We start from the raw sequence: 13,468 nt of genomic DNA on the forward strand, positions 1-13,468 counted from the left end.
CTTTTTTTTACAAGAGGAGACCTAAACTTTTTTCAGTGCCATCAATTTAACTTGTATACTGCCATTCTAGAATTTTTTATTGTTAAATCAATTTCTACAACTCATACTGTAAAGGTTTCAGTTTCATAAGAATTAAAGGACCCCTTAGCTTGAAATTTATAATAATTCACTACTTTTTGGTATTTACTTCCAATAAGAACTTTGCAGGAAGCAAAGAATACAATTGTTGAGATTTTTTGGGAATAAACTGTGTGCCAAGAATATAATGATACAAATACTAGCTTAAGATTATATTTGGTCTTTATGAAAACCTATATTCCACCAATCATAGATTCCCTTGTTACTCTCAGTTGTCGGAAGCTCAAGGTTTTCATTACTTGTGCTCAAATTCTTCATATGGTGCATCCTTTTGGAGATCAAACAAAATTTCCTCGACCTTGTCCAAAGCTGTTTGGAGCTGAGACAATGTATTTATCGTATGGCTCACCATAAGTTTCTGCCAATCAAGGGAAATAGATTAAAGCAAACAATCCATACACTAAAATATGGTCAATGATAGAAACAATAGTTTTTCAAGTTCCCAAAATCTGAATCAACTTACACAAAGTAATAATTTAGTGAAACTCTTAGGTCAGTTGTGTAAGCAGGGGATTGATATTGTCCCTCTCCTTCCAAGCTAATGAAATTGGACTTAATCTCAAATTTTGAGCTTTTAGTTAATTGCGCCTTCTAGAAATGGAATAAGTTTGATTGCGTGGTGAATTTCAAAACAATCATGTGAAGGTTATCCAATATGTTTAAAACTAATGCAATCCTTTGGTTATCGAAGAACAAAATACTAATTCAAAAATGATTCAAAATGCAGAATTTGCCTTGCCATGATATGAAGTACAAGTACAAGATACATTCTGTATATAAGATTTAAGTAGCTTAAAGTATAACCTGCATGGAAATCATGTAATTCTTGTCCTGGACCTGCTTTTATCACAAATGATTCTAGCCAAGAAAATAACATAGAAACAAAGATTGCATTATTTTACCTCGCCGCAATAATTTCACGCTTGTAGGAAATCCAACAAGGGTTGCATGCTTAATGCATGGTGAAAGAGTCATCATGACAGATGCCTGCTCAAAAACAAACTCCATCACCAATTGATGAGGGCATTTCCATATGAGGAACTAATGCATTGAAGGGCTCAAAGTCCAATTCCAATGCATAGTCGTTCTTGGGCCTATAGATACATTACCACTACTACTCTTAGTTTTGGCATTGTAATAAAACAAAAGATACGAGAAAGTATTGTTTCATATTCATTGTTCATGTCCTTTTCATCTAAGCCCTAACACCAAAAATGTGTGTGTATCATCCATTCATATCAATGAATGCCAATTTCAAAATTACGGTGCAATACTCTGCCAAACTGATATCAATGCCTACTTCTACCTGAATTTGGACATTAAGTCCTAACACCAAAAATGTGTGTGCATCATCCATTCATATCAATGAATGCCAATATCAAAATTACGGTGTAATACTCTGCCAAATTGATATCAATGCCTACTTCTACCTGAATTTGGACATTATATATATATATATATATATATATATATATATATATATAATGAAATATCATTGACATTGACTCAATCATATTCCCAAACTCCAGGCTTTCATTAGGGAACTTTTGAGGTCTAAAATGGGCATCCTAAGAAAAATGTACAACCAAAATAAACTTTATAAGAACCAATATGATTCAAGATGATGTTGTTAACCATTGGGGATGATTCACCATTTTTGGGGTAAAAAAGTAAAAAGATTAAAAAATAATAAAACTACTTTTCCAACTTATCTCCCAAATGTTTTACTCAAATTTTGAACGGGACTACTTGTTGGATGCAAAATTTAATTCTTCATCCAAGGAGCACCCATGTTACATACTTTCGATGGTCCTTGCAACATGAAAAGTGAGAAATACATGAAAAAAACATGATTGCAATCACGTTTTTCATGTATTTCTCATTTTTCGTGTAGCAGGGTCCATAAAAAGTATGTAACATGGTACTCCTTGGATGAGGAATCAAATTTTGCATCCAAAAAGTGTTCCCGCTCAAAATTTGAGTAAACCCAGGGAGATAAGTTGAAAATACAAGTTGAAAAAATAGTTTTTTCTTTTTTACCTCTAAAAATTGATGATGTAATCTAATCTTATTTTATTATTTCCACTATTATTTTATAGTTTCCTTATTAGGCCCATTCAGACCTCAAAATTCCCCTAATGATTCGTATAACCATACCAATAAAGGGTGGGACAGTGACAACCTCCTGCTCAATGATATGTCAGATGTTAGCATCAATAATTAGGTAGTATATAACAACCTTACATATATAAATGTGAATGGACAAATCAATCAAGAAAATGAAATTGGTATACCTGTGTTGACTATAACATACGACCAAACATCACTTCTTGAATCTTATTTCTTGCATTCTGATCCTCTATTATTGTTGGAAGCTCGTTCAAAAATTCTTCTGTTTGCATATCCTTTTTTATCTTGCGAGACAAACTTGTGACAATCATCACAGAATCCTTCAGAAAAATTATTGTACATTAAAGTTTCTCTTCTCAATATTCCTACTGTTTACCATTAGTTATACTCAGCTCCCTCGTTAAATCATCAATATTTTGATTCAATTACAGACATCATATATATATATATATATATATATATATATATATATATATATATATATATATGCCAAGTGGGTCAAACACACCAGGTAAATGGCAGGGAAATCTATGGAGTAAAACAATATTACACCACCTCAAGTAGGAGGGTTACATACCAGGTAAAGATCAAGATAATCAAGTTGTAGATCATTAAGAGACTTATCAAGAGCAGCCCTGACTTTGTCAAGAGACATATTCTTGTACCTGCCCAAATAAAAAAGAGAAAAGATAATGAAAAACCCATTAGATATAGGTGAGGGTTGTTGGTATACCTGTGTTGACTATAACATACGACCAAACATCACTTCTTGAATCTTATTTCTTGTGTTCCGATCCTCTATTATTGTTGGAAGCTCGTTCAAAAATTCTTCTATTTTCGTATCCTTTTATCTTGCGAGACAAACTTGTGACAATCATCACAGAATCCTTCAGAAAAATTATTGTACATTAACGTTTCTCTTCTCAATATTCCTACTGTTTACCATTAGTTATACTCAGCTCCCTCGTTAAATCCTCAATGTTTTGATTCAATTACAGACATCCTATATATATATATATATATATATATATATATATATATATATATATATATATATATATATGCCAAGTGGGTCAACACACCAGGTAAATGACAGGGGAAATCTATGGAGTAAAATAATATTACACCACCTCAAGCATGAGGGTTACATACCAGGTAAAGATCAAGATAATCAAGTTGTAGATCATTAAGAGACTTATCAAGAGCAGCCCTGACTTTGTCAAGAGACATATTCTTGCACCTGCCCAAATAGAAAAGAGAAAAGATAATGAAAAACCCATTAGATATAGGTGAGGGCTGTTGGTTTAGAAGTAGGTTGGTTAATCATAGCTTCAAAGTGTCCTATATGATAACTGGGAGATCAATTTACAATGTGAAGTAGAAAAGATATAAAATGTTAAAATGTAATACCTACCAAAGTCTGGATACCACAAACATATCCTTCCTATCAATTCTTGCATCCATGGTGGCTCTCGGTCCATGGCCAATCTACAAATCACAACTAAGAAATCAGTCATGCAGAGTTATTGAAGCAGTTTAATGTCAGCGCAATAATTTTCCCAAAATTTCAATAAAACCATAATTTTTAGTCAATAATCACATAATCATAAAGTCAAATCATCACCTCCTCCTCAACGTTGTATATTGCTGCAATATCACTATGGCGATAATCGTTTTCCAACACCCAATTGTCAAATACATCAGTTAGAAATTTGAGTACATTTCATAAGCATCATTAAGCCCAATGTACAAACTAGCCCATTAATAGCATAATATTCTAATAAACTTTAGACTCAAAGTAATGTTCCAAAGTCCATTACCTGTAGAGTGAGGCACTACTATCAATGTTTAATTGAGGAGACCATTGACAAGAAAAGCATAATCTCAAGAGAAATATGGTAGAAGCCTAGTCTAATGAAGAATCAGGTCCAGGACACATTCTTTCAAGTTATCCATGCTTCATCTTCTCAACTTAATTAATGCCACTTTGTTAAGTTGCCCTCCAATTGCACCTTGGGATTGAAACCATTGAGATTGGGGTGGGATAAAATTAGGATTGCAACCATTGATATTGAGGTGGGATAAAATTTGAACAAAGGACATTTTTTATGCATTTCAAACTAGAATTCACCATATGATCAACACCCCACATTGAAAAAATAGTGTTCTCGCTATTCATGATTACCTTGGGGATTTTTAGCGTCTTTGAATTGATGGACAATTTGTACATATAATGAGCATGAAGAGTCCAAACCAACACAATAAGGGACTTTTACAAGCATATATCTAAGGGTAACACTGCAAACTTTGCATCAAGGTATACATTAGTTGCACAAAAATGGATACTTATTGAAACAAAATCCTTATTTCATCTTCATACTCCCCACTAGAGAAAGTAGATATGTCTCCCACAAGCCATAATTGCAGATATGGATCCCTTCCTAGGCTTTGCTATTTAAACTTTACTTATAAATGAAACTATTTACTCTCTTTTAAAACTTCAGTTTTTAGATTCAGATTCCTAATATGTTTCCACATTTATTGCATACTTTGAGACAACATGGAAAATAAATGGAATACTATCATGGGCCTTGAGATGCAAGACCCTAAAGAGAAAATCATATTTTCTAGTAAAGATTTAGTTTGGTCTGAAGTATAAAAGACGAGCATGAATATTGACTGGGTTGCGAAAATTCCTACACAAAGAATTACTGATTTTAATCAAGGAGAGGCATCGAATCTAGATGCTCCATGTAGCTTCCAACATCGAAAAGGTAAACCTCCAAGCTCAAGGCCTAGTGTTGCCTTACGATGGGAACTGTAAGTATTTTAGAAAAGCCTTGTTTACATGTTGATATTAACAGTGCTTTATCATTTTTCATATGTGTTGACATTTCAAAATTTATTTTGTAGTTATACTTGCTCATATGGTCTAGAAGACAAGAGAGAATAATGGAAAACCAAACCAAGGCATTCAATTGTAAAAAAGAGGGGTTGCCAATGCCATTTTATTATCAAGGTTATGGTTCAAGATCCCGACACTACAATAATAACATAAAACATGTATGATCATGAAGATGGGAAAGGATGACCTTGTCATGGAAAACATGACAGTTTAGGTGATGATGGTCCTTAAAGGAAGCCAAGAGTTTCCAAGGATATGATTTCTTATTTAGAAAGTTGTTTTTTTCTTCAAGTGCCAATTGACTCTGTTTGTAAAATGCATATTAAGAATTATGTTGACATAGATGCCACAACTCGAGATAGGGGATTTTTCTTACGCTGAAAAGATATTGTAAACATATATAATCGTCTAACAAAAGAAAATTACCAACTACATGGCAAATATGAAATGAGTTTGAATCTCTGTTATGAAAAACACCATAATGATTTCTTCTTCTACTAGAAGCCCAATGGTGGAGAGATCCCTTTTATAGCTAGAATACAAACAAAATAGATGTTGGAAACTATGGTCAAGTTATCCCACAATAGATTGATAGCCATGGACTCAACATTAAGTACAAATAAATATGGGGTGAGTATTTTTCAAATGATTTCTTTAATAAAATCATTTTGGTTATAATGATTCAATATGATTAATGACTTAAAATTAACTTCATTTTTTTAATATGACAATATCAGTTGTACATGCTCACAATGTTTAATGAGAAACAAAGTGGGGTGCCAGTTGCATGGGTGGTGATGTCATGTAATACATCACAAGATATAGTGGTATGGCTAGAGCACCTCATGCATAGGTGTTTTCAGCTTCGTCCTGTCTGGAAGGTCAATGCATTTATGGTTGATGATGCATTGGCTGAAATCATTTCTTTGACGTAACATCAATATTCGTATTTGACATTTCAAGTTGCATTCATTATAAATATTGCTCACTTAAAATGAATTAAATATGGCAGGAGAATGACTAGATGTGAAGTGATTTAGTGTAATTGGAACGTAAGGAAGGCATGACTAAAGAATGTTAATTGGTTGGCCAGTAGTTCAGAAAAAGCAAAAGAGAAGTTCAATGGACTTGGTTATATCATGAAAAATTGTTCTAATGATGAAGTGGATAATGCAATCAATGGTTTTTTCACCAAAATTGAAATTGAGGAGAAGTTTTTAGACTATTTCCATAAGAATTGGGTTGTTGGTGACAATATTCGTAAGTTTGCATACTATTTTTTTTAATTCATACGTTTTTTGTTTCATAAATAAAGGATATATTTACTAATTGAGTTTTCACATTTAGGGATGTTGGGTTAAAGGTTGCCAAGATTTTCCTCATGCAAATCAGGAGATAAATAATGTTGTGGAGTCATACCATGGTTATCTCAAGATAACCTTTCTATGTGCTAAATGAAAGAAATGTTCTCGTAGGATGGATTGGCTATTCTATACTCTAATACAAAATATGAGCCATGTTATCAATTCAAGGAAATTCTGAAAAAGAAGGATATTTTAACAACCACAAAAAAGAGATGTAGCTTGAATCATCAATGGAAAAGGCTAGAAGAATTTCAGACAGTGATTGCAGGCCTCATTAGAGCATATCTCACGCTTATTAGGTTAGGAGTCAAAGAAAACCTGATAAGAAATATCTTATCATATGGCATCGCACAAACTTTATCACTTGTGATTGTCCATGGTCTATTCATGGCAACATTTGCAAGCATGCCATAAATGTAGATTCGTTGTATTGCCCCTCAATGGATTCAAACCTTTTATTGGATCATACCACAACTAATACATTGAATGTATCTCATGAGATAAGTATAGAGGCACCAAAACTTCATGCAAATGCTAGCACAACTATTATGGTTGATGACAATGTTGAAGAACTTATGTTGGCTAGAGAGGAGTTATTTGGCTACCTAGACCTATTTCAGAATAGTCCTTCTATTTTGAGCAAGACAAAACAATTGATTGATTTGGTTAAAAATTTGGTGGATGATGCCAATGTTCTTCATATTATGGATTATGACTCCACCCTTGGGTTAGGTGCTTATGAGTCATCTTTGAAGAGGAAGAAGAGTTTACTTAGCCCTAAAAAGAAAAATAAAAGAAGCGAAAAAAACGGCATCTTGGATATTGATTTGAATGTCCCAGCATCTGAAGATGAACCATTTTAGTTTCAACACCTCAACAAGCGAGGTTATCCTCGCTTCAACAATGCATCCTCTACTGTCCCAAGTAAGTTCCATAGAGAGATGAGTTTCTATGTGTTTGTTCTTAATTTCATGCACTGGTTGTTGTTGATGTTGTTACTGTAGTGTTTGAATGTTTGCATGGGTGCACCATCCCAATATTGTGCCTTCACTTGAAGCACATAGATAGAAGCACCATCGCTTTATTTAGCACATGAGTCAAGGTGCATTTGATGGGACTCCTAATTGATTTAGTCTATATTTTGATGTCAGTATTATTTCACATGATATTATTTTCTCTCATCGAAATTGCATTGTTATCTTTCAGATACAACAACTTCTTCAATGGATCGCTCTCCATTCGAAAATGATTGGCTCATTAACAACACCCAAAATGGTGATTTTCCAGGTTTGTTTCTATGTGTTTTTTCTCTTAACTATGTGCACTGGTTGTTGTTATTTTTGTTAATGTAGTGTTTGAATGTTTTCAGGGGTGCACCATCCCAATAATATTCCTTCACTTGAAGCACATAGACAAAAGGACCATCTCTCTATTTATCACATGAATCAAGGTGCATTTGATGGGAATCTTAATTGATTTAGTCTGCATTCTGATGCCAGTATTATTTCACATGATATTATTTTCTCTCATAGAAATTTCATTGTTATATTACAGATACAACAACTTCTTCAATGGATCTCCCTCCATCCGAACATGATTGGCTCATTGAAAACACCCAAATTGGTGATTTGCCAAGTTTGTTGCTATGTATTTGCTCTTAATTGTGTGCACTAGTTGTTGTTGTTGTTATTAACATAGTGTTTGAATGTTTTCAGGGATGTACCATCCCAATAATGTTCCTTCACTTAAAGTACTTAAACAGAAGCACCATCTCTCTATTTATCACATGAGTCAAGGCGCATTTGATGGGACTCCTAATTGATGTAGTTTATAATTTGATTCTTTTAATAATTCACATGATGTTCTTTTCTCTGATGGAAACTACATTGTTATCTTACATATGCAACAACTTCTTCAATGGATATCCCTTCATACGACTATGATTGGCTCATTCACAAAACACAAACTGGTGTTTTGCTAGGTTTGTTGCTATTTGTTTTCTCTTAAATGTGTGCAGTGGTTGTTGTTGATGTTGTTATTGTAGTATTTTAGTGTTTGCAGGGGTGCACCATCCCAATACTGTGCCTTCACTTGAAGCACATAGACAAAAGCACCATCGCTCTATTTATCACATGAGTCAAGGTGCATTTTATGGGACTCCTAATTGATGAAGTTTGTATTCTGATGTCGTTATTATTTCACATGATATGATTTTCTCTGATCAAAATTGCATTGTTATCTCACAAATACAACACCTTCTTCAATTGATCGCCCTCCATCTGACTATTATTGGCTCATTTACAAAACATAAATTGGTGATTTCCCAGGTTTGTTTCTATGTGTTTGCTCTTAACTGTGTGCACTGGTTGTTGTTGTTGTGGTTAATGTATTGTTTGAATGTTTGTAGGGGTACACCATTCCAATATTCTGTTTTCACTTGAAGCACATAGATAGACCCACCATCACTCTATTTCACCTAAGTCAAGGTGCATTTGATGGGACTCCTAATTGATGTAATTTATAATTTGATGCCTGTAATATTTCACATGATGTTATTTGCTTTGATGGAAACTGCATTGTTATCTTACAGATGCAACAACTTCTTCAATGGGTTTGTAACACATCCTACTATATATATAAAAAAAAAAAAAAAAATCTTTGAATAAACACATATAAACCATTATTACCCCAATCCACATATTAACGCGAGTTCTTATATGTTTAAACTATATTATGGACATAGACATGATTGAGGTTATTGAGGAGATGGAATAATGTCACTTGGATTTATCTGGTATGATTTTCTTACATGTCACATGGGCTTGACTCCACCTGTCATCATCTCGAGAGTTGTGATGGCTCTCCCACCTGTCACTTGGGGTTTCGAATTGATGCCGAGGTCTGGCCTGTTGCTAAAGGGCTCGGGTATTTGAATGCAGGCCCATTCATCGCCGGATCCATGGTAGGTGGATCCAATGACTCTATGCCTTTCACTTGATAACCCTAACCTTTCAATGCTTATCGGTTGGGTATTGCTTTCATTCTGCTCGCGGCGCTAATGGTTCAAAGCTCTACAACTAGCTGTGAATGGTAATGGGTATGAAGGTTTTATCCGCTAATATTATCGGCTATCAGGGGAAAGCCATCGGCTCAGAGCTTAATGAACCGTCATCTTCAGGCAAACTTTTGGTGATAAGGTAAGGCTGCCTGCTAACCCTTAGTTTCCTTTTCTCTTATCTTTCTCCTTTACAATGAATGGCACCCAGTGACAGAAGAATGTTGTAGGCATTCTCAGTGGAGGTTGTCTCGTTTCTTCCCTCAGCCAAGGTGTCCGAATGAGGATGGTCTTCTGCGAGAGAATTCCAGGTTTTCCCTATCACTGGATTAACTATGTGAGAATTTTTTGTTTGGAATATTGGTTTAACGTTTCTGTTGTTTTGTTAGGTCTTCGAGGCTTTCTCAATCAGAATGATTCCCTTCAGGTAATGCTAGAGTAAATTGTGTTTATAAAAAAATGTGAAGGTTTGTGAGTTCTAACCCTCTAGTGGATCTTGCAAGTAACCATTTTTCCTTGCTAAAGGGACTGAAATGCCTTTGGAAGGGAACTATACCTGATAGCCTAACAGTGTGCCTTCTGCTATGCCTCCAGTTGGTCTGTTTAACACTCCAATGACATTGATCTGGTTATTCACTACTAATTGTTGTATAATGACTATATTTAATTATGGGTTGTATAGTTTAGATGGTGGGAGGGTTTCTTGGCTCACGACACGGCCAACCCTCACCGCAACCCGTAATTCCTATCCTGTTTGGATGGATGAATATCATGACGCATAGATAGGCTGTAATGTTTCTTTGATCCATAATTTTAGGCTGTGTGAAACCTTAATGTATAATCCCTTATTTTTTTATTGTAATTATTTTAACAGTAATGAATTTTATGGCATACGTTGCCTGACTTAAGATACTATGTTTTACATTCAAAATGTAGGTTTATATTTATATTTGTGGTTATGACTCGTTGAGTCTTATCCCTTTCTGCAGAAAGGCAGAGGCTAGAAATGGTCCTTCCACTTTTCTCAGTTTTTGAATATATATATATATATATTCATTTATTTGTATTATCCGTTTAGCTGGAAGAACCCATGAGTTCCTACTGAAGGTCATTCATGTGTTTGGAAATTTTGTTAGAATTTATATTTCCTTATGATTTTATCTGTCAAATGCGTTATGTTTAATTTACTCTACTTTCATAGTAGATGTTCTAGTAGATAATAGGGAAGTTGGAAACTAAACTCATAATCTCAAACTTTAATGAATATAATTTCTTGTTTCAAGACTGGAATGAGTTTATACTTCAAGCTCTGGTTTTAGACTGCTCTGCTAGAACATAGATAGTATTGTTCAGAGGCTTAGCACTGATGTGAACAATTAATTACAGTTTTTAGTTCTATACATATATATATTCGATAAAAATAGAGTCTGTATCATTCTTGCATTTCTCAATGGCATTGTATTATTTCCATCAGAATTAGGAATGGTAACCCTGTATTTCCTTTACCTGTAATGTAATGTTGGGGCGAAGAAAAATGTAATAAACCTTTCTATGATAATTATAGAAGAATATACGAAAAGGTTAATCATAGCAGTACTTATCTATTTTAAAGACAACAAGGAATACTGATATACTTAAGTATTTGCTCCTAACTAAATATGTGTTTCCAGTTGGCAATAATAAGCACAGAGTCGATTACTTATCTGTTTATGATTAATTTAGTATTGTGCAAATAATATTCCTTCTGGAAGGCCTCTCCACCTAACCATGGACCTGGTAATCCCGTCGAGTGTCCCCCTCCGAGCACTTCCTGCTCCTGACAGTCACTAGACTTAACATAGTCTGGTAACTTGGGCTTCGGGACTATTGTTCAGTTGCAAGTCGCACATCAATTCCACTATTTGCCATAGTTTTTTTTTCCCACTGGCTATTACTGCCCAGCTCAAGGAAAATTCCATCACCCCCCCTGCTTCTTTTCCCCTCCCTTTTGGGGAGAAGAGATGGAAAATGTTTCTAATTGTTTAAGGAGTTATGGTAACTGTTTCCATTTATTTTTCCCTTAATTAAACATTGTTCACTTTCTTTAAACAAAATGTCATGATGCTCTGGCTTTTTCCAGCCTTAACTTCTTAACAACTATGTTAAGTAAAATAAAAAGTTTCTAAGCTCTACGTAAAGCTTGGTAAAAAAAAAATTAAATATTGTGCAACAAGGGGTGTTACAACTCTCCCCCTTTATGAGGAACATCGTCCCCAATGTTCTTTTAAGAAAATAATGTCGGATAGGCCTGCAGCATGATCTCTTCTTCTTCCCAAGTGGCCTCCTCCAGGCCAAAGTGCTTCCATTGCACTTTAACCTCGGGGATGGTTCACTTCCGTAAGGTGGTTTCTCTCCGATCTAGAATATGAAGAGGCTCTACCAAGAACTCTCCCTCGGGCTTGACCTGCACAATTTACAATTGGCTATTAGAATTGCACCAAACAACAAATTTTAATGTCACATATTCACTTGTTTTATTACTTGTATATTTTCCCAGTTAATTATATGCTGACAGTTGTATACATATTTTTTTAGCAAGGATACATGGAAAACATTGTGAACACGGATGTGGCCAGGGAGTGCTAATTTGTATGCCACTGGTCTAATCCGTTCCAGTATTTGGAATGGTCCACAATACTGAGGTGCCAACTTGACGTAACCCCTCCACTGTAAGGTGTTTTTTCGAGGTTTAACTTTTAAGTATACATGATCTCCTAACTGGAATTCTTTATGAGTCCTCTTTTTATCAACATAAACTTTTTGCCTATCCTGAGCGGTTTTTAAATTCTGGCAAACCATTTTCATTGTGGCCTCCATTTCAGCTAACATATCATGACCCAATGCTAAATTATTAACCGGGTTATTCCAACCTATGGGTACCCGACACTTCCTTCCATACAATACTTCAAAAGGGCTCACCCCCAAAGACTCATGATGGCCATTGTTATACGTGAACTCTACTAAATGGAGGTAGTCCTCCCACTTGTGTGGTTGCTGCATAACGAACATCCTTAACATATCTTCCAGGACTTGGTTCACTCGTTCCATTTGGAAATCTGTTTGCAAAATGTAGGCGGTACTGAATTGAATCTGGGTACCCAACCCAGTGAAGAGGGTTTTTCAAAATGCGGATGTAAATTTTACATCCCTGTTAGAAATCACTACCCGGGGTATGTAATCGGAAGATTTCCCTCATGAATATGTCCACGATTTCTACAGTCTTGTAGGTGGATTTCACAGGTACAAAATGGGTTGTTTTGCTTAACTTGTCCACTACCACCATAATTGAGTCATGCTGCTTCTTGGTGCGGGGTAGTCCTGTAATAAAATCTAGAGTGATCGTCTCCCATTTCCATTCGGGAATGGGTAACAATTGCAATAGACCAGCGGGATGCTGATGCTCTGCCTTCACCAACTGACACTCCAAACACTTGGATAAGTATTCTGCAACATCTTTTCTTAAACCTGGCCAGAAGTAACTTTTCTGGATAGCTGTCAAAAGTTTCTGGTATCCTAGGTGAGCGACATAAGGCTTCCTGTGAAATTCATCCAGTAATAATTGCTTGACAGAATTTTGGTTGGGAATATAAATTTTGTTCCTGAATGTTAACAATTCGTCAAAAGTTATATCATAGTCAGATTGTTTTCCCTTTTTCCGATCCTCTATTGCTTGCTATGAAAGAAAAGTGTATTCAGGATCTTTGAGGGATGCTTCCTTGATAATTTCAGGAAGGTTAGATTGTATTTGACTGAGTTGTATTTCATAGACGCAATGCATTTTCCTTTTTAATGCATCAGCCACTCAGTTTTATTTAGCTTTAAGGTGCTTCATATCGA

This window comes from Pinus tabuliformis, chromosome 5_1 (assembly GCF_031772625.1).
Source record: "Pinus tabuliformis cultivar Carrire ecotype Pingquan chromosome 5_1, CPIR1, whole genome shotgun sequence".
NCBI classification, from domain to species: Eukaryota; Viridiplantae; Streptophyta; class Pinopsida; order Pinales; family Pinaceae; genus Pinus; species Pinus tabuliformis.